Source organism: Acomys russatus, chromosome 11 (genome assembly GCF_903995435.1).
Source record: "Acomys russatus chromosome 11, mAcoRus1.1, whole genome shotgun sequence".
NCBI lineage: Eukaryota > Metazoa > Chordata > Mammalia > Rodentia > Muridae > Acomys > Acomys russatus.
This window is the reverse complement of record NC_067147.1, coordinates 2,021,481-2,048,648: the sequence shown is the minus strand read 5'-3', so window position 1 is coordinate 2,048,648 and position 27,168 is coordinate 2,021,481. Positions and strand designations below refer to the sequence as shown.

At 38.3% G+C, this 27,168-nt stretch overlaps 1 pseudogene; it reads right to left on the bottom strand.

Annotated features, from left to right (window-relative positions):
• Positions 1-4,485: 4,485 nt before the first annotated feature.
• On the bottom strand, positions 4,486-21,878 carry LOC127195265 (N-acylneuraminate-9-phosphatase-like; annotated as a pseudogene).
• Positions 21,879-27,168: the final 5,290 nt, after the last annotated feature.

The window sequence follows — 27,168 nt, the reverse complement described above, 5'->3', positions numbered from 1 at the left end:
CTAATCTTACTACAGACTGGGAAAAATATCTTCAGCAACCCTACATCTGACAAAAGTTTAATATCCAAAATATATAAAGAGCTCAAGAAATTAAAAACCACCAAACCAAATAACCCAATTAAGAAATGTGGCTCAGAATTAAACAGAGAATTCTCAAGAGAAGAACATCAAATGTCTGAGAAACACTTAAAGAAATGCTCAACATCCTTAGTCATCAGAGAAATGTAAATCAAAAGAACTCTGAGATTTCATCTTACACCCATAAAAATGGCTAAGATAAAAAACTCAAGTGACAGCGTATGCTGGCAAGGATGTGGAGAAAGGGGAGCATTCCTTCATTGGTGGCGGGAGTGCAAACTTGTACAAACACTTTGAAAATCAATCTGGTGCTTTCTCATAAAACTGGGAATAAGGCTACCTCAAGACCCAGCTAGCTATTCCACTACTTGGAATATTCCCAAAAGATGCTCTACCACACAACAAGGACATCTGCTCAACCATGTTCATAGCTGTCTTATTCATAATAGCCAGAACCTGGAAACAACTTAGATGGCCCTCAAGCGAAGAATGGATAAAGAAACAGTGGTACATGTACACTATGAAATACTACTCAGCTATTAAAAACCAGGAAACCCTGAAATTTGCAGGCAAAGGCATGTAATTAGACATGATCATCCTGACAGAGTTAACCCAGACCCAGAAAGGTACACATGGTATATACTCACTTATAATTGGACACTTAGCCCAATAGGGATGCCCCATGAAAGTCTTCACTTACCGGGAGTTTGGGACAGTTTGGGGGACTTCCTATTGGGACTGTAGGTAAGAGAGATATGAGAGGATGGGGAAATAGAAGGATGCAGAGGGTCCTAGAGACCTACAAGAAGAACATCGTGACAGGCTGATCTGGATCCAGTGGGTCTGCTCAAACTACTGTACCAACCAAGGACAATGCATGCAATAAACCTAGAACCCCTATCCAGATCTAACCAATAGACACCACATTCTCCACAGTTGTATGTAGAGCAGGGACTGATTCTTCCATGAACTCTCGTGCCCCTTATTTGGCCATTCCCCTTGGTGGGGAGACCTGGTGGCACTCAGAGGAAGAGTAAGCAGGCTACCAGGATGAGACCTGATAGGCTATGATCATATGATGGGGGAGGAGGTCCCCTTTTATCACAGACCTAGAGGAGGGGAATAGGATGACAGAGAGAGGGAGGAGGGAACAGGGAGATATAAGTGAGAGGATAACAATTGAGATGTAATCTGAATAAGTTACTTAAATAAAAAATAATTCCTAACCTCATGGATTCCAAATGGAAAACTAATATCTGAAGATGAAACACTAGCATTTACAGATGAGAGGGAAATATGATGCTTGGGTTTTTAGGGTCGGCTGGGTTTTCTTATAATGATTATTTCAACTCCCATCCACTTACCTTTGAATTTAATAATTTCATTTTCTTAACACCTAAATAACATTCTACTGGTCACATATTCTACATTGTCGATATCAATTTATCAGCTAATGGTAATTCATGCTGTTTTCCATTTCCTACTTATTTTGAGTAGAGGATCAATGAACATGGAGTATCAGATATCTCTAAATAGGATATGGAGTCATTTGGGTATATACCCCATAGTGCTATAGCTGGATCATATGATAGTTTTAGGTTTTTGAGAAATCACCATGTTAATTGGTGGTTATGTAGATTATTTGTTTTCTTGTTTAATTTTTTGAACTTTATATATATATATATTATTTACTAATTCTTTATCAGCTGTAGAACTTGTAAAGATTTCTTTATTTCCTGTTAGGAAACGTATTTTTCTTGATGTCCTATTGATTGTTTGTTTCAATGCCTATGGTATTTTGCCTTGTTAAGAGAATTCTTCAAGGTGCAAATGAGTTCAGAGGTTTTCTCATCTATCAGATTTACAGTTTCAAGTCTTTTCTTTATGTTGTTGAGCCATTTGGCATCTAGTTTTGTGCAGAGTGAGAGAGGATTGAGTTTCAGTCTTCTATATTGTAGCCATCCAGTTTGACCAGCATTATTGAACTTACTGTTTTCTCTGATATGTATAATTGACCACATTAGCAAAAATAAAACTAGTGGCTATAGAAATGGTGTTTAAAGTTGTTGTACAAGTTTGCATTCCTACTAACAATGAAGGAGTACTCTTCTTTCTCCACATCCTCGCCAGCATGTGGTGTCACTTCTGATAGGTGTAAGATGTGTAGGTCAGCGTTGTTTTGATTTGCATTTCCCTGATGACTAAAAACGTTGAGCATTTCAAGTGTTCCTCAGCCATTTGATATTTCTTTGTTGAGAATTCTCTGTTTTGTTCTGAGCCCCATTTCTTAATTGGGTTATTTGGTTTGGTGGTGTTTAATTTCTTGAGTTCTTTATATATTTTGGATATTAGACCTTTGTCAGATGTAGGGTTGGTGAAGATCTTTTCCCATTCTGTAGGCTGTTTCTCTGTTCTCTTGACAGCATCTCCTGCCTTACAGAAGTTTCTCAGCCTCAAGAAGTCCCATTTGTTAATTGTTGACCTTAAGACCTGGTCTGTTGATGTTCTTTTAACTGGGAATAGGGCTTCCTCAAGACCTAGCTATTTCATTCCTTGGAATATACCCAGAAATACTGCCCGACACAACAGGGACATATGCTCAACCATGTTCATAGCAGCTTTATTCATAATAGCCAGAACATGGAAATGGCCTAAATGTCCCTCAGTTGAAGAATGGATAAAGGAACTATGGTATATTTACACTATGGAATACTACTCAGCTATAAAAAAACCAAGGAAACTCTGAAATTTGTGGATAAATGGATGGCACTAGAAACTATCATACTGAGTGAGTTAACGCAGAAGCAGAAAGAATCACATGGTACATACTCACTTATAATTGGGCACTAGCCCAAAAGGCATGTCCCATGAACTCCTTCACTTACCAGGAGATTGGGATAGATGTGAGGACATCACACTGTTACTCTTGGTAAGAGAAATATAGGAGATAGGGAAATAGAAAGATCCAGAGGATCTTAGAAACCTACAAGAAGAACATCATAATGGATGGATCAGGGCCCAGGGGGGGTCTGTTCAAACTATTGCACTAACCAAGGACATTATAAGTAGTAAACATTGAACCCCTACTCGGATCTAGCCAATGGATAGGACATTCTCCACAGTTGGGTGGAGAGCAGGGACTAACTCTGAAATGTACTCTGGTGCCCCCTATTTGATGACCTCCCCTTTGTGGTGAGCCATGGTGGCACTCAAAAAAAGAAATAAGCAGGCTACCAAGATGACACTTGATAACCTATGACCATAAAGTGGGGGAAGAAATCCCCCTCGGTCATAGACCTAGGGGAGGGGAATAGAGTGAAAGTGGGAGGGAGGGAGGATACAAGTGATCAGATAACAATTGAGTTGCAATCTAAATAAATCAATTAAGAATTAAAAATAAATAAATAAATAAAAACTCCAAGGTCTCTTGAAAAAAAATAGAGTTTATGTTTAGGTCCTCCATTCTAGTCCATTGATGAATGAGGATGCTTTTATGCAAGTATCACACAGTTTTTGTTTGTTTGTCATATAACTTGAATCTGGCATGGTCGTACATCTAGTAGTTTTGTTGTTGGTGAGAAATGGACTATGCTGGGTCATTTGTATTTGTATCTGAAATTTGTAACCTTTACTTTCAATTTCAGTGAAGAACACCAATGGAAATATAATGATGATTCAATGAGTCTGTAGTTCGCTTTTACTAGGATAGTCGTTTTCACAGTATTAATGCTGTTAATCCATGAGCATAAGAGATTTTTCTATCTTCTGGTATCTTCAGGTTTTCAGTGTCTTAAGTTTCCATTGTACAATCTTTCACTTCTTTGATTACATCTATTCCATGAGGATTTTTTAGCTGATGGTAAATGGTATGTTTAAAATTTATTTCTTGTGTGTTTGTTATTTTTCATGGTTTGATTTTTAATAGTTTTTCCAAACTATAAGAATCTGTTAAGTTTACACCACACAAAAAATCAGCCCTCAAAAATCGTGTAGAAAAAATAGATAATAGAGAACATACACATTGAAAGTAGGAAAATATTTATAACAAATATTTGTCTAAAAGATATAAAATTTCACTATGAATTGTCTTTATTTGTATGATTAAGTATTTATATTGACCCGATTCAGTTGCCTGAATCTCAATTTTAGAATATCTATATATTTCTAGTCTACAAACCAGTATCCTGCCTTTTTTCAGGTTTTCTGGACTACACAATTAAAACCTGGATTTGGGGTATGAACAGAAGCCTGTGGTTAACATCAGCAGGGTCGGGAGGATCTTCACAGTGTGGGTGTGAATCTCTTACTCACATTATTCTTAGACCAGAACCAACATAACGCCTTAGTTTTCCTTAGTTCTAGCCCTAGAAATTGGCCCTGAACACGGTCACAGTGCCTTCGGTGTGTTTACACGGATTTGCTGACTTTGCAATCTATGCTTTGCAAGAAAGCAGGTAATTCCAGAACAGAGGAAAGTATATAGTGAGGCATGGGGGATGATGTCAGCGGCACCCTTCCACTCCTGTTTATCCAGACTGAGATTTCAGTCCTGCATTGAGGCCGCCATGTATATCAGTTTCTAGTGTGTCACCAACCATGATGCAGTCCCCAGGCTGCACTCCAAGGAGATCACAGCAGTGAGAAAATATGGAAGGTGCTGGGTTCTCCTCTTTCCATTCTTCCTCCAACAACAATAACATCAATGTAAGACCTACAGGCACACGCCTCGATCTGTTCCCTCCGTGTCTGTGTGTCACCATTTGTTAAGAAGAGTAGGCGGACCTCTTTGTGAAGTTCACTGAGCATGGCTTTCACATTTTCTGCTAGGGTCATATGCTCTAAACGTGTAGATTTCCACAGGAAATAACACTCCTCAGCCAGTTCCCTATTGCTGGTCCCACCTTTGGTTTCCTGGATTGCTTCTTCCCAGTGTGAAGTCCTGACTTCTGTGACTCTGTGACTGTGAGGATGAAGACGCTCCTTGCTGAGTTGAACTTGAATTTTATCACGTATGCTTTCAGCCTCTTCGTTGTAGTGGTACTTTGACTGTAAGAGGTTTATTACCTAATGAAGCATAGGACCCTTAGTATTGAAAGGGCTGGCTTTTGTAAGTGGGTTTCCACATCTGATACTCCTTTGGATTCTCCTTGAAGCTGAAGGCAGAAGAAGGAAAGTATGGGTGGAGTAAGGACTGGAGAAGACGAAGATGTCCGACAGCATCTGTAACTCCAGCATGCCTCTCCTGCTCGCCCTGATCCTGTAGATGAGCCTGTCGTCCAGGTCGAAGAAGCCCCATAGCCTCTGTTGCCCAACTGCGCGCCAGCAGCCTCCACCGCTCCGCGGATGTGCGAGGCTGTGTTTGTTATTTACATAGAAGAAACTATTGATTCTTTTTTGTGCTAATTTTGTATCCTTTCACTTTCCTGGGTGTTTTTTTTTTTTAAATCAGACTTAAGAGGTATCTGGTGGTGATTTATGTGTACAATTACACTATCATCTTCAAATAAGATGGGTTAACTTCATCTTTTCATAGTTGTAGCCCCTTTACCTCTCCCTTGTCTTCTGCTCTAGATAAGACTATGTTGAAAATGAGTAGAAAAAATTGACCTCCTTGTCGTGATCCTCATTTTAGTGGAAATTTTCTGAATTTTTCTCCATTTAGCATGATGCAAGCTGTGAACTTCATTTATATTACCTTTCTTATAGTGATATGTGTCCACTGTGTCCCTATTGTCTCCAATACTTTTATCATGCAGGGATATTGGATTTTGTCAAAGGTCTTTTCTGTAGCTGATGAAATAATGTTGTATTTTCTACCCTGGCATCTATTTATATGGCAAATTGTGTTTATAAATTTGCATATGCTGAACCATCACAGAATCTCTGGCAAAAAAAGTTGATTGACCATGAGCGACAAGTTTTTTATAATTTATTTAATTACTTTACATCCTGGTCATAGTCCCTTCCCTTCCCTCCTCCCAGTCCCACCTTCATTCCCCAACCTGCATCCCCTACACCTCAGAAAAGGGGGACTGCTATACACCCACCCCAGCTCATGAAGTCACATCAGGACTGAATACATCCTCTTCCCTTGTGGCCTGACAAGGCAATCCCGCCAGAAGATGAGTGATCAAAAACAGAGTCCATGTCAGAGATAGCCCCTGCTCCTCTCACTACAGGACTCACTTGAAGCCTGAGCTGCCTATTGGCTACATCTATGTAGAGTACCTAAGTCCAGTCCATGCATGGTCCTTGGTTGGTACTTCAAACTATACAACCCTTCGGGGCACTGGTTAGTTGGCTCTGTTGGTCTTTTTGTGGAGCTCTTGTCACCTCTACGCAATTTTATCCTCCTCCTCCTCCTCCTCCTCCTCCTCCTCCTCCTCCTCCTCCTCCTCTGTGCTTCAGCACAGAGAGAAATAAGGGTGGAGATCAGACCTGGGGTGGGATTACAAGGCCTGTAGAGGAAAGAGAAACTGTGGGTAGGGTCATCTCTGTGAAAAGCTGGAGACCTAAGTCAGAATAGGCCTCAGAGAGGATATAAGAGGGTTCTAGCGGAGACTCCTAATAGCAGGGGCAAGGAGACTGAAAAGGACACCTTTTAACTAGACAAGACTCCTAGTAGAGGGAGGAGAACAACTCACTCACAAAACCTTTGAACCAAAACTTACCCTGCCTACAAGACCTGCAGGGATAAAGATAGAACAGATAGGGCAGAGACTGAGGGAATATCCAACCAATGCCTGGCCCAAGCCAAGACCTACCCCATGGAAGAGAGCCAACCCCCTGACAATATTAACAATACTTTTATATGCTTGCAAACTGGAGCCTAACAGAGCTGTACTCTGAGAATCTCCACCCAAAAGCAATTAGAAACAGATGCTGAAACTCACAGCAAAGCATTGTGTGAAGCATAGACAATTTTTATGTGTTCTTGGAATGGTTTTCAGGTACTTCATTGAGTTATTTATCCACGTTCACCAAATATATTGCGCTATAGTTTTATTTTTAGATCAGTTTTTGACTGGTTTTGTTATCAGGGTAATACTGGTTTCATAAAGTGAATTTAGTAATGCTTCTGTCTTTTATATTCTGAGAAAAAAATTTAAGAAGTTTCGGTGGTAGTTCTTCTACAGATATCTGGGAGAATTCTGTATTGAATGCATTTGGTTTTCATTTTTAGTTTAGGTAGAATATTTTCCATCAGAGCTTCTATGTCATAGGATAAAATAGGTTCAAATTAGAGTATTCAATTGATTTTTATCTAACTTTGGTAGCTTGTAAAGTTATACATTCACCCATTTCTTTTATGTTTTTCATTATGGTAGAATATAGATTTTTAAATTGTGTTCTTAATGATTCTCTTAAATTACTCAGTATCTGTTGTACTGTCTCTCTTCTCATCTGTAATTATATTGACTTAGATTATCACTCTCTTTTGGTAAATTTACCCAACAGTTCATTAATCTTGTGAGCTTTTTCAAAGTACCAACTCTTTTTTAAAAATATATTTTATTAATTTATTTATATTACAATTAAATTGTTATCCCATCCCTTGTATCCTCCCATTCCTCCCTCCCTCTGATTTTCCCCTTACTCCCCTCCCCTATAACTCTGACTGAGGGGGACCTCCTCCCCCTGTTAATGTTCATAGGGTATCAAGTCTCTTCATGGTAACCTGCTATCCTTCTTCTGAGTGCCACCAGGCTTCCCCATCCAGGGGACGTGGTCAAATATGGGGCATCAGAGTTCATGTGAAAAATCAGAACCCACTCTCCACTCAACTGTAGAGAATGTCCTGTCCATTTGGCTAGATCTAGGTAGGGGCTCAAAGTTTACTGCACATATTGTCCTTAGCTGGTGCCATAGTTTGAACAGGATCCCTGGGCTCAGATCTGCCCGTCATAATGTTCTTCTTGAAGGTTTCTAGGACCTTTGTTTATTTGATTATTTTTTTTTTTAATTTTATCTTGACTTTGATGATCTCTTTACCTATTTTGAGGTCTTGACTTCTTGTTTTTCTAATCCCTTCAAACATATCATTAATTTACTAATTTGACTATTTTTTGTGTGGTGAGTTGTACTTATGGTCCTGTATGCCTCTTAAGTCTTGATACACATCTTTCTACTTATGCTAGGGAACTTTATCATAATTTTATTGAAAAATATTTCTGAACCTTTGACCTGAGTCTTTCTTTTCTTAAGGTTATTATTCACAGGTTGACTTTGTATAATGTCCTAGATTTTCTAAAAGTTTTATCATTGGGGTTTTTAGAGATTTCTTTGGATTTTATTTTTTTCTAACAGATTTAGTGAGACTGGTTTTATGTTGAGGTCTTTATTTCATTTGCACTTTAGTTTTGTGCACAGTAATAAATATGGATCTATTTGTGTTTTTCAATATGTTAAGTAGTCCCTCTTTCCTGTCTGTTCTCACAAAAGCTGGGAATATCCTATCTCTGACTCATTCTGTCATACCTTTCTCTGATTCGTAACTTTGTCTGTCTTTCCATTAAAGTCATTGTTTTGGGCTAAAGTTATGCACTAAATGTGTGTCTGTATTCTAGCCAGAGTTACCATGTTGTTGGATTAAAATTCCTCAACAGTAGGCCAGGAGGTAGGTGATGGGTGTGGGGGTGTCTGTGAACATGTATCAATCAAGTAAGTGGCAAAGCTGGGTGGGTTTTATATCTGTCTCTAGAGTGGGGCACATCTTGATTTTCAGGAATAGGTGGAGTTGGCAATATGAGTCTACAGTCTGTGTGTGGAAATTACTGCAGAAAGGCAGGGAAGGCCCATGTTCCCTAGTCAATCACAGCGATGGGTGGAGTTACAGTGTGGGTGTGTACCTCCCTGGAGAGAGACACTGGAGATAGGTATAGTTGTCTGTGGGAGCCTCAATAGGCAAATGCTATTGAATATAAATTAGGTCAACATAAAGCAGAAAAAATAAATGCAAAATAGTTAGCTTCTTTTATTATGTTGATCTCTTTCACTTACTCTGGCCAGAGGTGTGGACTGTGACTTAATTTAAGTTTTTGCCTCTGAATATCCATTTTCTGGGTTGATGGCAATGAATCCCAATATTTACTCAATATATAATAATTTATGCTTAAAACTGTATTAAGACAAGTTTGTTCTCTTATTGTTTTCAACCTAATAAACTACAAGCTGTAAGAGTCGTGTTTCATCCTCAACATGTATGGCATAAACTCTCCATAGATAGATGTGTAAATGAATACATTAATCAGTGATTGCTGGGTGACATGCCCTGGGGAACATCGTGAGTACTCTGAAAAGAACCAAAGGATTCCCAGGCTGGAAGCCATGTAACACTACGCAGTAGTAATTTGTAATTGACAGTTCATACCCAAAATACAGCTTTACTTCATATTTTAACTTCCTATTTATTTGTCAAAGTTTGTTCAATAAATCTAAAACTCATACGGACTTTTCAATAGTACAGAGTATAAATTACATAGCCAATGACAACTTCCTTCAAAGCAGTGTCTTACCTTACTGTAACTTTATCTCCTACAATGTCATCTCTTAGTACATATCAATCAATCAATATCATCTATATTTTGCATGTTTAGCACATGCCTTTGCAAAAATAAACTCTCTATAAAGGTAAAGTCTCCTTTCAAGGGAAGACAACAAGAGCTTCCTCTCAGACAGCTTAGGATTCTTGGGTTGGACATTTTCATGCTGCCTTTTGCAGTTTTCTTTTCCATTCCAGAAAAAAAGGTATTCATGTCAAAATAACCACACATTTCTTAATGTTCTATCAGATGTTCTTTCTCAGAAGGAAACTCTCCATGAATGGGTGTAACTGACAGTTTCAAGGATTTCTAATTCCTGACATGCTTATTGGTCCGTCTTTAAGGAAGTCTGTGACAACATCGGAAAGGATAACCTTTTCTTAGTGCCACGTGATGCTAATGACAAGTGGGAGAACTACTGACCCAACTTATACTCTGGAGAAGTCACATCCTACTATAGGAGCTAGGGGCTCTTTATCCTCTACAAAGCCCTGCTGCTACTCCAGGGTTGAATGATTATAATGGCGTCTTATGGTACCCACAAACTTACTATGGGACCTATGGGACCTATCTACTGCCATTCACTATGTAGCCTAAAATCGCCAATTGCTTTGAATTTTTGAGAATTACATCCCAAGAGATGTAGGAGAAAAGCATGTCCAGATGAAACAGTAGCAGGCAGTATAAACAAACAACTTTCACCAAAGGTGAGATAAATAGCACTTACATGTAAGAAAATCATCACACATTTTCAAAATATGCTATCTGGCTCTTCCACCAGACTAAGAATGCATTTACCCTGGAACAGGCTTAGCCTAGCTAATGGTTCTGTCATGATTATGCCTTTCAGATATCCAACATAAAAAGCATATTCTGCTTCAAGCACAGAGATACAAATGTTCTCATTTAATGCGTGAGTGATTTTGATTTGACCAATTATTATTCATATTGTTGGTTATGGATATGGCCTCAATGAGTCTTTCAAATCAGTGTGTTCATTATAGCACTGCAGGTTTTTACCTCCTTTTCTATAGATACTTTTTACACTGTGTTTTCAATAAATATACCTTACCCCAAGCATAACTTCATTTGAGCAAGCCCTATTTTGTGATTTAAGATCCTCTTTGAAACAGATTCAAGCATTTTACTGACTTTTAAGCTTGGAGTGCAACTACTTTTCTTTCTTGTGCTCAATTTTTCCAAGAAAGAGCATCTATGGTATCCATGCATGTGAGACACGTTCCTATAACACGGTTGACCAACTACCTACAGTGATCAGACACCTCCTTACCATATGCATAACCTTAGAACCCAATAGGAAATTCTTCACTGGCATGAGCCTTTCCTTTCTTCATTTCATCAGTGGTTAGCAAACTCTCTTGTTTGAATTTCCACCACAGCTTGTCTTCTAGAACCTCACAGGATATTCTGTATTCAGTCCTGGGATAATAAGTTCTCGGAGTATTCATTTAATATGTCCCCCTACGACTGACTTTTACTCAAACTCTGGTGCCCCATATTGATCACGTCCCCTGGATGGGGAGGCCTGGTGGCACTCAGAGGAAGTATAGCAGGCTACCAAGAAGAGACTTGATACCCTATGAGCATATACAAGGGAGGAGGTCCCCCTCAATCACAGTCATAGGGGAGGGGAGTTAGGGGAAAGCAAGAGGGAGGGAGAAATGGGAGGATACAAGGGATGGGATAACAATTGAGATGTAATATGAATGAATTAATAAATATATTTAAAAATATGTTCCCCTACCCCTGAGGGTAGGGTTCTTGTCAACTCTTTCATCCACATATCATTTCTCTCAGAAATACATATTTGAGTCTTAAAAGCTTGCAATTGCCTCATAAATGTGTTATAGAAGCATAAAATGAGAGAACACAAATTCAGTACAGCAACAAGAGCACATGAAGTATTGGAGCAGATCACATGAGGCTTTCTTAAACAAGAACTCACCCTATTATAAAATCAGTGGGTAGGAGACCTCTCAAACTTTGTGCTAAATGAGAAAAAAAGAGGTCAACCAACTTGTCTTTTATGTTCCTTGCCTATTGAGAATGTTATTGAAGTAGAATGATCCAGGGAAATCAGATTTGCTGTCAAACCTGAAGAAGTAAAAGAGTTTACTTTATCATACTAGAGTAAAAACAGTCATGATATAGAACATGTAATTGTTTTATATGCTATTTACTGCTTGTGTTTTTACTGAAATATTGCATAATCTCTGTGCTTAATTACATACATGTGTAAAATAAGGATCATAACAATACCTGACCATATTACTAAGAAGACAGCATGTGAGTCAGCTAATGTTTCTGCAAACAGCAAGGCCTTTTGCTGACTTCAGGGATTCCAGAGCACAGAACAGTGCCCAGCAGAGGATAGAACTTCTGTAATGCATCTTAGAGGAACCAAACACTGTGTGTCACTCAAAGTTTGTGTATTAGTTATTTTCTATTACCATGATTTAAAAAACAGCATAAGAAAGGCAGCTTTTGAAAAAAGAATTATTCATGTTTATAGCCCCAGAGACTTAAGGCCCATAATGGTGGAAACAGCATGGCAGCAGGTGACAGACATGGTGGCTGAGCTAGAAGCTGAAAGCAGAAGTTCGCCTCTCCAACAGCAACAGGAAGCAGGAAGAGTGAACTAGGAATAGTACAAGGACTTGGAACTTCAAGACCCACCCCCACTGGCACACTTTCTCCAATAAGGCCACTCCCCTAATGCTTTCCTCCCAAACAGTGCCACCAACTGATGCCATCACCTATGGGGGATACTGTCACCACAGTTAGCCAGTAACAAGCCAGAAAAGGACTCAGACCAAGCTCTGAAGTCAGTTTTCCTCTTCTATGTTCCATCTGCTGAGATTTCCACATTCCCGTCTTCCATCACTAACCCTGACCTCAGAAGGACATCCCATTTTCTTCTCTTCATCCTTTTGAGTCATGGGCAGCACAATAGCAAAACTGGATGCAAGTCTAATCTATCTCCATGCCCAGGAATGCTGTCAAAGATGCAAAAAAGATGCAGGAAAACGGGGCCTTTTAAATGGAAAATGTGATTGATTTATTCCTAACTTACTAATTACATTTTACAGAGGGGGTTTACACATGTCACTTTTCACTGAACTCCAAGGAAAAGGAGAAGGAAAGAACATTAAAAAGAAGAGTACGCCATTCATGTTGACTAATGAAGGCATCTCTATCTTATGTGACCACCTTTTCATGTGTTCCTTTTTAAACTGCAATCAATGGAGAGGACAGACATTCTCGGTATTAATGGACATTTGATTAGGCAGAAGTATGCCTCCCTCATGCTAATGATTAGCAATGCTTCTCTGGATGTGAATTTCATTGCCTGAGAAAAAAATACCTCTTTCATTTGCATGATTTAAAAAAATCCCTCTCAATCATCTAACATTAATTCAGTTATACATTTTAACTCAAAAGATAGTTCAATATAATAGTGCACATCATTTCCCAAAGTTCCTTTGAATTTCCAAGTGTGGTACCTTGAAGCCCAGTACCTCCGCAGACTTTGATGGTGACATTGACTTCAGTGGCAGAAGGACTTCTACCCCCACATCGGCTCTGTCTGTTCTGATCTTGTTCTCAAGCTGCTCACACCCAGGCCCAGTTGGAAACCAGGTGCCATGGCTGTTACTGAAGTAGCAGCCGCATCTTTTAACTCGTTGCCCCTCCAGTGAAGACGAGGGTTTTTCAATAAAGGGGCTGTGTGGAGCAGCTGGAAAAGAACCAACGTGTCCTCCCTTTCATCTCATCTAACACTCACCAAAGACAAGCAGAATAGTCCTTGTCCACGAAAATGTGGAATCTGTGCCGAAGAACAAGGGAATTCACCGAATCGTTTCTTTGAGGCATTCTCCCCCCCGCCGCCCCCCGCTCCTTTCAGGTATGAAGCAGTGAGCCTTCATTGCTACTTATCTCAAGGCAGATTATGAGGTGACTTGAAATAATCCTTTATCCTGAGAAGAGGAGGCTGGTGCGCAAAACACAACAAGGAGAGATAGAAGCTAGCGACTAACGGGACTGTGCATCTCTTTTCCCCAGTGAACTTTTGAAAGAAATAGCATCTTGCACCCATTGGTGTCCTCTTTTGAAGAAAGTCACATCAAATAGTTTCATAGCATCTGGTCCCTACTCAGAAAGGGAGATTTAGCTCTTCTGGTGCAAACCTGCTCCACCTTTTCAGAGAGTTATAAATCTCCTTTTAATAATCACTCTCCAGGAAGCCAAGATCAGGAAGAGTGAATATTGGCTATATTTTTACTTTATGCTTGGTGCATGAGGCATAGTTTTGCTTTTGAGCTCTGCTAATTATTGTTTGAGGTTTCCTTGTGAGTGAACTCATCATGAGGCAGACCTAGAACTTTGTTAATTTAATTCATTCAGTGTGTTCTTTTGTGCCATTCTGGATAAAGTGCTATGAGTTTGCAGCTGGTGGTGGGCTCCTGAAGAAATGGGACAGGTTTCCAGCTGGAAAACTGTGTTGACTGTGCACTGCTCCCTAGGTTAAGGTGTATGTTACTGTAAGGTGTCAGAGAGAAGAGCTCTGGCTTCTACCAGCCCTGCATTTCGTAGTAGAGGAGAACATTGCAGAGAAGGCCACAGTAGCCCTCCTGTTAGCATCAGAATAGGATGATCTTGAGGGGTTATTTTGGAGTGTCTGTAATGGGAATTTGGGGGTGAGAGCATAGGAAACTACAATTTAGGATAGCCTCTTGACACTGAGCATACGGAAGCTTAAATTGCCCATCAAGCAAAGATTCTATTTTGATTAAGTGATGTGATAATTTCCTTTCTGTGCTAAACCTTCCACTTATCTCGCACTATGAAACTATCTAACAAAGAAAAATTATCCTAAGCAAAACTTCATGTATATCATTCCATTCCATACTTAAAATAACTGTGATTTATGCAATGCTAGCTTTTAAAAATTATTAACAAATAATATTTGGATAAGTATACGGTGACAGTGTGATACTTGCATACAATTGCACAGTGTACGTTAACCACTCAAGATGCTTAGACTATCTTTCATCTCAAGAATCTGTCTCTTATTTGTGATAAGAGCATTAAAGAACCCTCTTTCTCTTGTATCTATTTTTTGTATTAAGCAACATGCAGAGATAGTATTATTGACTGTTACCCTATCTGTGGTACAATATGAACAACTGCTCCTCCCATGTGACCATGACATTTCTTAAGCAATCTACATCCAATGCCTATGATCCATCATCATCCCTAGCCTCTAATGACAATTATTCTGCCCCTTAATTCTATGATCAAAGAGACCTTTTAGATTCCATTCATGAGTGAAATCATGTACTACTTGTCCTTATGTGCCTGTCTTACTGTATTTCTTAACATGGCTTATTTCATTCAATATTGTGATCTCCAAGTCCAGCCACATTGCAGCAAATGATGGGATTGCTTTCTTTTTAAAGGCCACATAGTAATCTATTATATGATAGTAGCCTGTGTTCTTCTTGATTTAGTCATCAGTGCACACTTTGGTTGATCCCATGTCTTAGCTATTACAAATAGTGCTACAAGAAATATAGAAGCTATAATGGTTTTCGTCATAATTACAAATGAGAATATAGAGAAAGGGGTACTCTTATCAGCTGATGTTGGAAATATGAATTAACACAGCCACTGTGAAAAAAAATGTGCATGGTCCTTTGTACTCAAGAAATAGCTGTTGCCATTTTGAAGAGTAGAAATTAAGAGCCAGTAAGTGAAGGAACTTCCCATGGTCACATAAATATAGCCTGAGCTATACTTAGGTTGCTACACTCTATGCTACGTCTTAATCCGCTACCATGCTTAGGTAGGGAACATGGAATAGGGTTTGGAGCACTTTCAGTTTTAGTGTGATAACCACGGAAGATACGAAAAATAGTGAATGGAAAACACGTAAGTGCTACATGCATCGTGGTATCAGTTTAGACTTTCTATGCTACGGGGCCTTTTCTTTGCTATGCTTCCACTGAAAAATTCTATGGAAGGTTGGAAAGAGGAGAATAAGTGGCAAAGGATGGATAGAACATTTCACAGAGAGGAACCACTTCATGCTTCATGTGGTAAAGAGGAAAGAGTCTAACGCACACGCCACACACATTCACATCCATGGTACTTTCTGGGATAATTATTGCCAAGCACGGATGAGGTAATCAGCCTGAGGTCCTTCAGTAGGATCACCTAACCAGTACACTGTTCACAACTCACAAGTACATAAGCTTCTAGGAGCAAGGTGAAGTTCCACATCCAGCAAAACTCTGTGAGCAGAGGTAGGCACACACAGCCTACCTGACCTGATTCTGAAGCTCTCATTTACTTCCTCTCATTTCCTTTTTTCCTCCTTTTTTGTCTTAACTTTTAATTTGTAAACACTGCATCTTTTAAAATGCTAAGGATCCAAAAGCTAACACAGCATTCAAACTGAAATTCAATCAGTGGTTATATAGCATAATGTCATAATATTTTCTGTACTATTTTCTCTTGCCTTATTAATATAACCATCAGTCTATTAGCTTTAACTGCCTCTGAAGACTGAGCAGATGTCTTCAATGAACACTTCCATCCATAATTACCCCTTAGTTTTTTTCTGGAGAAGTTCAGCTAATTCACATCCTACCAATGGATATGAAAAGTTTAAATGATTTCTCCCCAAATGCATTACCTTTTTCTTATCTACATTAAGTTCCATCTGTCATTACGGCGCACAGTCTCACACTTTGATTAGATCCTTCTGGAGTTTTTAACAATTCTTGCTAGTTTGTTATTTTTTTTTTTTACTAACCTAAATAATCTTGCAGCATTTTATAGGAGAACTTTTTAACAGTTATGAGTTTTTGTCAGTCTTTCTTTGTATGGATTTGCTATTAGTATTGTGTATGCATAGAAATGTGTTAAGTGTGATGATTCAGCAATGAAAAGGCAGAACTACTTAAACAGAAAAAGATACAAAAGCAATAAAACCAAGTCTGGAAACCTTTTACTTTCTTTTGTGCCATGTTAACATACATATGTTTCTGAAATAATTTTAATTAATTACTACAGAATAATTAAGGAAATTCCCATAGGCAATTGTGTCTTTCACTCTGAACCTCTTTGCTTCCCAACCCTTTAGAAACCATGGAAATGGAAAAAGACTCTTGACCTTCCATCTATGAAGATGTTTTAACAAAAACTGTTTTCAATACACGATGGGCCATAATAATTTGCCATATTCCCTAAATCCAACAGGTTTTCTCTCCTGAAGCCGCATCCAGGGATAGGGTGGTGGGGTTTCATAGCCTGTTTTCAAGGCTATAGACAGTGCTGGACTTCCAGGTTTCAGTATCCTTTCTTGCTCCTCCCAGTCAAGACCTCTGAATCTGGCTCAACTCCCTGAATTTGGAAGTCATTTTTAGCTCCAATTCAATGCAGTCTATATATCCACTGACTCAAAGCCAATAAATGCGTACTCAGCCCCTGCTGACATGAAGTGGGACAGTGAACAGTCCAGACATGGCCTCTGACCTTCCAGATCAGCTCAGAATCTGGCATTCTCATCCCTAAGGAATGAACTTAGCACATTTGCTGAGAACTAATTGTCTCTGGTCTTATGCTAAGCCATTTACCTATCTTGCCAGTTTTAGAATTTGTTGGATTTTAAATTTTCACGTCTTAAGGATAAAGAAGCTGCAGTGTATAAAAATTAAGGGTAACACTCAATGCAATCCAGGTACCAAAGAATGATCTAGAAGTGAAATCCTGGTGCATCATGTTCTATTCTCTTCCTTTTTCCTTTTGAGCTACTCACTTGCCATACAAGTAACTGTTCAGAATTTAACTTTTTACTTGTTTGCAATCACACTCTTGGGGAATGCGCTCTGTTGTTTATGGCTCTGTCATTTGAAATTAGAAATAATCATTTTAGCTTCATATTAAAAACTTCTTAAATCATTGACAAGAGTTTTCAAAGTCACTATATTTGTCCTCCAAATGTAACATCTCTACAAGTCAGCAATTGTAAATCTTTTGAACTTCTTCATTCACTTTACAAAAGCATTACCACAAAGTAAACAGATTTCTGTCCATTTTAGCATTTTCTGTCAAACTTGGTGTGCACCATACCCTGGATTTGTGTAATATGATCCTCAATTCCTTTAGAGAAACCAGGTTTCGGTGAAATGAAAATATAATATTTCATTGGGAAGCACAGTACATATGGATTAGACATGGTTAATGAATAAGTGTTTTTGAAATCTGTTGGATCAACTATAAAGCAAGTTATTTCTTAGTGATGTAAATAACTATCGCTTATTAATGAACTGTTGAACATTTCATGAAATTAAGACAAATTACAATAAAAATGAGCACTTTTATCCTTTAGAAATATATAGCTCAATGTGTTTTATTTACAACTTGACATTCTAATATCCTTTGAGAATACGATCCTCCATGCCAGTCTTCTTAAATCAAAAAGAAAAAAAAAATTATTGGAACATATGATGTTCACATAAGCCAAGATCAACTGTAAGCTTGCACATGCCTGAGGGGAAAATGTTCTAAGCTACTCCATGGGGAGAAAGGAACAGGGGGGAGATGCAGAGAGTACAGCCTTCGGACCAACCGTAGAGAGAAGGAGCACTGGAAAAGGCCCTGAAAGGTTGGGGAGGTTCACATTGTGAGATAAAGGAAGCATTGCTTCCGGGGATCACAGTCTTCGTGACAGCCAGCAAGCCTCTGGGCAAGTGTGTGCTCCTACAGGGCATAACAGGTCTGACACATCTCTAGCCACTGTTCTGTGCTTTCTTGAGTAAAGATAATATGATGAGCAAAAAATTTTGCTTTGCAAAACACAGATCTTTACTAGACCCACATATGTGGCTGCATGTGCACAAATGTGTGTGTCGTGCATAAATAAAACTTTATGTCTGTTTGATTGAATCTCATCATGCTGTTCCTAACACCACCTTCCCTCTGCTGCTCTGTGTAAAAGCTCCACCCATCCTATCACAACCACCTTGCCCCTGCACCAGTCATAACAATGACCAGAGTTTGATCAATCCTAGAAATGATTTGGGTTTTGCTCGTTCTTCTGCAAGGCTTTAAGGAGAAAATGCTTTCTTACAGCCTTTTCCTGCGTCTTTTTCCTAGTCAATGGTGTAGGCAGATTATTTTAATTGGTATTCCTATTATTACAATGTACAGATCTTTATAATATTTTAAAGACTACACTGGAGCCTGTATTGATGAAACAATAAAATAAAGTGTTTTCCTTAATGCTAGCATTACGGTTAATCCAAACCAGACTTCAGGGGAGAGGGATGAAGGAAATGCTGAGGGGAATGGATTTTTCCTTGCTTCCTATAGAATGAGCTGGAGAGTGGAACTTAGATGTTTTTAGTACCTTCTCCAGGGTAGAGGCAGAAGTTCCCATCTAATATGAACGTTATAGCTTGTAACGAACATGGTTTTTACATATTGTATCTTGATTTTAGATTAGTAGGAATACAGCAATACTATATGACTGATTTTTTTTGAGTGTTTGGTTGCCTAATGACGTATTCAATTTTATTTCTGGAAGTTCTAGTTTTACCAGTACATTTTTCTTCTTAAAACTTTTCCAATTTTTTTATTATGTTTCTTTTTTAACATATACATGAATAAAATAAGCTACATACAGCAGGAAGAGCCATGAGACAATGAGGAATTATATAAATGTTACATTCATAGTGATTTGGCTATTTGTATTTGGCAAACTTGAAGTAAGCATCTTTCCTATCTTGTTGAATCTAAATTTCTGAATGAAAATCAATATCTATCATATCTCACCTCTATTAACTTAAAACATCTATCTTGATCTAAAAAACATCTTAACCCCTAATGAACTAAGCTTAATTATAATACTAAACTATCTGGTCTTCAACTCCATCAGAGACTTGAGAAGGGATAAGGGATAAAACTTAAATACCTGCGTGAACCGGAAGTGCAGGTTGGCAGCTTCCAAAATGAAAAAGTGACTGAGACAGTTTGCTGCCTGAACAGTCACAGAACACTCCCTATAACATTGCAGCATCATCTTCAGCCTTCTAGCCCAATATATCTGACAGACATATTTGTGAGACAGGAACTATCGAAGACTTGATCACCCTGTCTTGGCTGAATTTGACCATCGATGCTGCCTGCATCTAAGCTCGCCAATTTTTAAACTTTATTTTTATTTCACCTGTAAGAGTGTTTTATCTTCAGGTCTGTGCACCACATACATGTGCTGTTTATATCCCTTGGAACTGGAGATACAGATGGTTGTGAGCCATTAGGTGCTGGGAATTGAACCCAAGTCCTCTGGACAACAAGCCAGTGCTCTTAACCACTGAGCATCTCTTCCTGACTGCCGGAGTTCTAATATATATAAGGTGCTGTATTTGGAGGGTCAGCAACACCTTTTACCATTTTTCACTTCATACTCTTTAATTTCTGTCTAGACTTAGTCACAAATCTGCTGCTACTGAAATAATACACTTAGTTATGTTGCTAAGATGAGTTGAACACATTCCCCAAAGTGCTTTCCAGAACATGCTCGAGTGAGCCGCGCTAACTACTCTATCCTGTAGCGGAAAGTGACATAGCTTGTTTACAATAGCGTCTTATAAGCCAACTCATAACATTTTAATTCAATAGGATATGTAACTCATGTTTCAATTAAAAGTAAAATTATTACTTTCCTTCATTTGTGTGATTTTTTTTGATAGAATAGTACATTTATATGGTAATTTTCCAAAGATCAACTTTATTTATCGGCAAAGAGCTATTCCATGATTGTTGTATATTTTCTTTGCTTCTGAAATGTTATCACATTTAATTGCCTGATCTTATTTGGGTTGCAATCATAGTCATTAATTAGTGAGAAGGTGAGGGACAGCATCATATCTAACTATCTGTTATGGCTGCTTTAATGAGGAAAATACCTGCCATCATTTTAAAGGCATCCTGGATGCTTGGCAAATGCAGCTCGCTGTAGCGTTCTCATTTAGGCTGTGAACATCAAAGGAAATTGATGTCAGGTGTGAACAGAAGCTGTGGAATATATCTGCTGAGGAAACTGAGTTGTGTGTCGGGGTAGGAGAGATGAAGGGCAGCTCATAACATTAGCGGAACTACAGGTAATTAGTGTAAACTTTCAGTGCCTGGTGTATCTGTGGAACAAAAAAAAAATACATTATTTATATTTATCTACTATGGCATCATAGAAGTTTAAGTATATCTATTGTTTTTTGTGTGTTTTTTTCCTATTTTTCAGAAGAATAAAGAAACTAACATTGGATAATAAAAATATAGTGTTTGAATTCTTCAGATATTATAAAAAAAATCATGGTTTAGAAGCAAAGAAAAGATATATTTTGTGATTACCACTAAGATAGCAATTTATATGTTATGGTGACTCCTTGGTTTTTGTCTGTATTATTAAATTCAAAGAAGCAAATGAGAGAGTTACTGACTGATCAATAATACAAATGGCTTTAGTAAGCATTTCCCGTGGAGTAAAACTCAGGATTCTAAACAGCGATATTTTAGTAGAGTATATCTTTTAAAAACTACACTTGTATATGGTGCATGTGTAATTCAATGTGGCAAAATAATATTTACATTCCCCAGAGGCTGTTACAGTATATTACATACAAAAATGAGCTTGTACAAGAAATGCCGAACTACAGATGTGCTGGCAGCACGGGCAGCCTCTGCGGATTCCTCGCGTGGTGATCCTCTCCGTCTGGAGAAACCACCCTTTCTCGCTTAAAAATTGGAATTGATGCCCTGAATATAGCTTGGGCTTTCCTTGGCTCGAGCTTAACCCATTTTTAAAATTGCAGAAGTCCCTTGTTCATGCTCTTATTTCATCTGAACCATTAATCTGGAGAATCTCAACTTCTCTTGACACTCAGCCAGGAACAACTATTCCTCTTAGAACATTTTGTTTTATACTAAGAACAATTATTTTGATTACTCTTTTGTGGCATGAATGATTCCTGTTCATTTACACACTCTGATCACTTACCTGTGTAGACTTGGTTGATTAGGTACAAATTCCCCAGTAACTATTGACTGCAATGAAGGCAACAGCTCTTCACTCAGGATCCAGTCAATGAAACAGACAAGCTTTAGTTCATAGGAGATACAGATATAGCTATAGCTATTTTTAATATGGCACAGTTCTCTGGGGAGTAGCATGCCGAGTGCCCATTTTCTCAATATCTTTGATATCTATGATTATGGAAGATAATTATCACAATATTATATACTCATAAGCTGTCTTCACCTGTACTATTGAAACAGCAAACAGCACCAGGCAGATGCTGCTACTTAAATTAATAAAAAAATTAAGTTATAATTTATGTTTCATAAGACATACATCATGTACCCAGTGTCCATATGTGTTTTATGACAACTGTACAATTGTGGAAAATCCAACACCCTCTTGTGAAGCCAACTATTCAAATAAAAGATGAGGAAACAACCCAATTAAGGCATTTTAACTGCCCATGACTTAGGATTGTTTAATGCCAGAAGTTTAACAAATTTGTCTTTATACAGCTCTGTAAGTTTACACTTTCAGATAAATAGCCGTGGTCCTTATCTCCTTTCTAAACTTGCATATCTTTAAACTGGAAAACATTTCATCCATCGTTAACAAATGTTAAACGTACCCATATATTTCACATAATATATGTTAATAAGAAATTGTATACATGGTCTTATCTAAGCCACTTCTGGAAAAATTGCACACTCTCCAGGCCCAATTTGGTTTTGACTCTGTTGGTCTGTTTAGAACCTCTGGCCAACTTCATCTTGTTTCCTGGTCTGGGCATGGCCACTGCCCAGGTGAGTGATTTGGTGTTTATCATTGCAGTTTCCTATCTTGAAAAGTGGGGACAATCATACATGTACCCCTACACAAACTCACACGCACACATTGAAAGCAGGAAGTATATAAAAAGTACCAAAAGCCGGGCATGGTGGCGCATGCCTTTAATCCCAGCACTCGGGAGGCAGAGGCAGGTGGATTGCTGTGAGTTCGAGGTCAGCCTGGTCTACAAAGTGAGTCCGGGACAGTCAAGGCTACACAGAGAAACCCTGTCTCAAAAAAACCATAAAAAAAAAAAACACAAAAAAAAAAAAATAAAAAGTACCAAATTACTGCATTTTCATTACTTTTGTTCTAACATATTATAATTTATTCAAATTATTTCTGAATTGCTATCCCTTCGGTTGTATCTTCCTGTTTCCACCCTCCCTCCTTCTTCTACTCTATTCTCCTCTCCTAGACCGCTGACAGACAGGGACCTCCTCCCCCACCATATAACCACAGCCTATCAGGACTCATCCTGATAGCCTGCTTCTCCTTCCTCTGTGTGCCAGCCAGGCCTCTCCACCAAGGGGAAATGATCAAAATGGGGGCACCAGAGTTCATGTCAGAGGCAGTCCCCACTCTCCCCACAACATTCTCTCTCTGTGAAGAATGAGATGTCCGTTGGCTATATCTGACAAGGATTCTAGGTTTACTGCATGTATGTTCTTGGTTGGTGCAACAGTTTGTGCATGCCACGCCCATCCCAGGTCTAGATTTGCTAGTCTTGGTGGTCTCCTTGTCAGACTCCTGGACCCTCTGGGTTCTTCCATTTCCCTATCGTTCCATACCACTCTCAGTGATCAACCTGGTCCCCAACAGAGAGTCCCAGCATCTGCCCTGTCCCCTGTTGGGTGAAGTCTCTCAGAAGACATGTATGTTGGGATAATATCCACTTCTAAATGAGTATACATTATGTGTGTCTTTCTGGATCCGTGTTACCGCACTCAGGATGATGGTTTCCAGTTCCTTCCATTTGCCTGCAAATTTCATGCTTTCCTTATTTTTAATAGTTGAGTAGTATTTCATTCTGTAATTGTACCATGGTTTCTTTGTCCATTCTTTGGTTGAGGGATATCTAGTTTGTTCCCAGATTCTGCTATTAGGAATAAAGCTACTATGCATATAGTTGAGTAAATGTCCTTGTTGTATGCTGGAGCATTGTTTTTAAAGATTTATTTGTTTTCATTCAGGTGTGTGTACATGCATGTGATTGTATAATACACAGTTCATATGCTTTGCATGGTGAGAAGAGGACACTGGAACCCCATGGGGATGGAGCTACAGTAGTAAAATCCTGATACTTCTACTAGGAATTGAACCCAGATTCTCTAGAAGAAGTGTTCCTAATTGCTGAACCATTTCTCCAGCCCTCTATTTTCATTATTTCTACTACATCATTTGGAACTCTGCTTTTGGGAATACATGTCTGCCCATAAGATCTGAAACAAATATTAAGTAAAATTTAAAGGTTACGTTTTTTTTTTATAATGACCATGGGGGATCAATATGCTCTGTGTGGACGCTTTCTCATGTTCATCCTCTGTAAATGTTGTTTTTATTTCCTCAGATGAGAGCACGAAATGAAAACCATACTGAAGCTTATGTACCCACTTCCAAATACATGGCTTAGACTGATCCCAGTGCATTTATAATTATCCATAGTCCTAGAAGATTCTAAGTCTACATACAATATAGTCTTATGCAAGCCCTGACCTTGAAGGCTTCATCTTCCAACATCCATCTGCTCACCGAGGACTAGAATATTTTCAGTTTCTAAGACTTACTGATGAATAACCTCACCCTTTCTAGTTCTTTCAGAACTCTAGCTAGCTAGTTCAACTTAGCTGTTTTGGCTCAAAACTCATCTCACTGAATTGATCCTCTTGGAAAATTGTCTCTGGACTTCACATACAAAACCACAAGGAATTGTACTCTTCTGCACAACTTTACTGTACTGTCTCCATGAACTAGTGTTCTCTCTCCCTCCCTCCCTCTGTCTCTCTCTCTCTCTCTCTCATTCTCTCTCTCTCTGCACTGTTCTTTTTTAGATATTTTTCTTTTTTACATATACATTTATATTATTTCACTTACATAGAATAAAATACATACAGCAAGAAGAACCACAAAACAATCAGTAATTATATAAATGTTACATTCATAGCGATGTGGTTATTTGTATTAGGCAAACATGAAGTAACTATCTTTCCTATCTGGTTAGGTCTAAATTTCTGAATGAAAATCAATATCTATCATATCTCATCACTATCAATTTAAAACATATATCTAGACCTAAAAATATTGTAACCCCCAAACTACTAAACTATCTAGTCTTCAACCAATCAGAGACTTAGGAAGGAATAAAATTAATTACCTGAGTAAAATAGAAGTGCAGGTTAGCAGCTTCCAAAGTGAAAAAATGACAGAGACAGTTTGCTGCCTAAACACTCACCTAAAACTCTCTAACATTAGAGCATTATCTTCAGCCTTCTTGCCCAGTATATCTGACAGACATATTTGTGAGGGAGGAACTATTGGGGACTTGCTTGCCCTGTCTTGGCAGAGTTTGGCTATCAACTCTGACTGTTTCCAAGCTTTCCCATTTTTAGGCAGAATGCTCTCTCTTGCAGAAACAACTGGCTTGTTTGCCACATTTGAAGCCATCTCAATAAGGGGGTTCTTTGATGCTCATCATCTTCTTTGAGGTAGGCTGGGTGTTGCCAGGATTTAACATGTCTTTTTGTGAGAAAATGCTAAAAATAATAAAAACATCTTTAAATGCTGTATTCTGTAGGACTCTGAAGTTTTTGAAGACCTTATCTAACTATTTTACCTTTTCTATCTATACAATCATATCTATCTGTTAAACCTAAGATGTATATTATTGTGATAAAAATAGACTAGTACCTGACAGGTTCACGATTTGATCAACTAACAATTAGCTTGTATTATGTATTATTTAACTATTTTAAACAGACTGCAATAGCACTTTCAAAGTATTAGAAGGAAACCTTGTATTATAATAGAATTGTATGGGTACAATACTTCAAGTTAGAATATATATATATATTAGTGTCTGTGTGAAAAATAATCTTAAATTTAAATTTTATACCAATGAATTAAAAACAACCTTGTGAGTAACAATTAAGGTCTGAAGTTCAAGAGTAGATTCACTAATCTACTTTTGGTCCTATCATCCCTATATATTTCTATATGTCTCCTTCTTTCTTGTCAACCCCTATCTCCAAACTTAAGAAAGAAAGATAAAGGAAAAGAGAGATATCCTGGAGTCCAACTTCGTTTTCTTTCTGAATATGACCAATTATAACTTATAACCAACTCTCAATGTAAATAGACATCTACAGCCCAAGAAAGCAACCTAAACCCTACACAACTCCCCTTAAGGAAATGGAGCATCATTTTCTTAAGGGTTCTTTGGGCTGAATTGGGAGGAGTAATAGTGTTGTAGCGGCCCATATAAAATTGAAGAAACTGGTTAAACAAGCCAGGAATAGCATTTGTGGTCCAGTTTCTAAAGGTGGAGAAACTCTAGGCTTAATAGAAACACTGTATAGGACAGTCTGAAATGCTGGACCAATTGGGATCAGAAGCTTTCTTTGAAGCTGTCTTGGGAGCTGTACTGTTCTGATGCGGAACAGCAAATGAAGCATTTGGTGCTAGAACATGAAGGATGCTGGATGTCAGTGTCCAGCATGCTGAGAGGAATACATCCTGTCAGGTCTGATCCAGTGTCAATGTCCAGTTCTTTTATTCTGAAAACGTTATTTATCACAAGCATTATACAGTCCTAAAATCATAAACGTATGAGGTGCTTGGGATTCTGCACTGCTCTTAAATAGCTTCTCTTTCCTGTCTGTTCTTTAACATGTTCTGTCAAATCTTTCTCTGGTTTGTCTCTTTGTCTTTCAGTTAGACATCATTGTTTGTGATTAAAGGTGTGTACAAAGGGCATGTCTGTATTCCACCATATCACACAGACACAGGTCTTTGGATGTGATCTCTTCCCATAGCATCTATGTTGATGGGTTAAAGTTCTTCTACTGCCCTTGGTTCAGCACCATCTTTGGAGCTACAATGCAATTCCAGTGACAGCATTCTGTTGATAAGTGGTGGTTATGTGCCATGGAGCCAGACTCACTGTGCTTAAATCCAAGTTCTATTACTTAATGGCTCTTAATTATTAGCTCCATAGATCCATTTTCCATTGGGAAGATCAAATCAATGCTTCTCTCAGTGGATTGTGTTGAAAGTATTTGGTTCGTATTTGGCACAATATATTATGGCACTTTGTCATCACTCATTTGCTTTAATTATCAGGCTATTGATTTCAAATCAAAATGAAGATCTGAAAACTTCATATCAGAAACACTTTATGCATTCCTTTATTTGTTTAATTCATATTTAGTGTTCTCCAATAGAAGCATTTTAAAAATACTTAACAAATACAAACTATATGAGGTAATGGGGATTTTGCATGGGACAAAAGAGTCAAGACATTTTCTTTTCAGTCTTATTCCATTACTGGCTAATTTAACATTTCCAGTGTATCCTATGAGATCATATGCATTTTACACTGCCACCATTACTGGATTC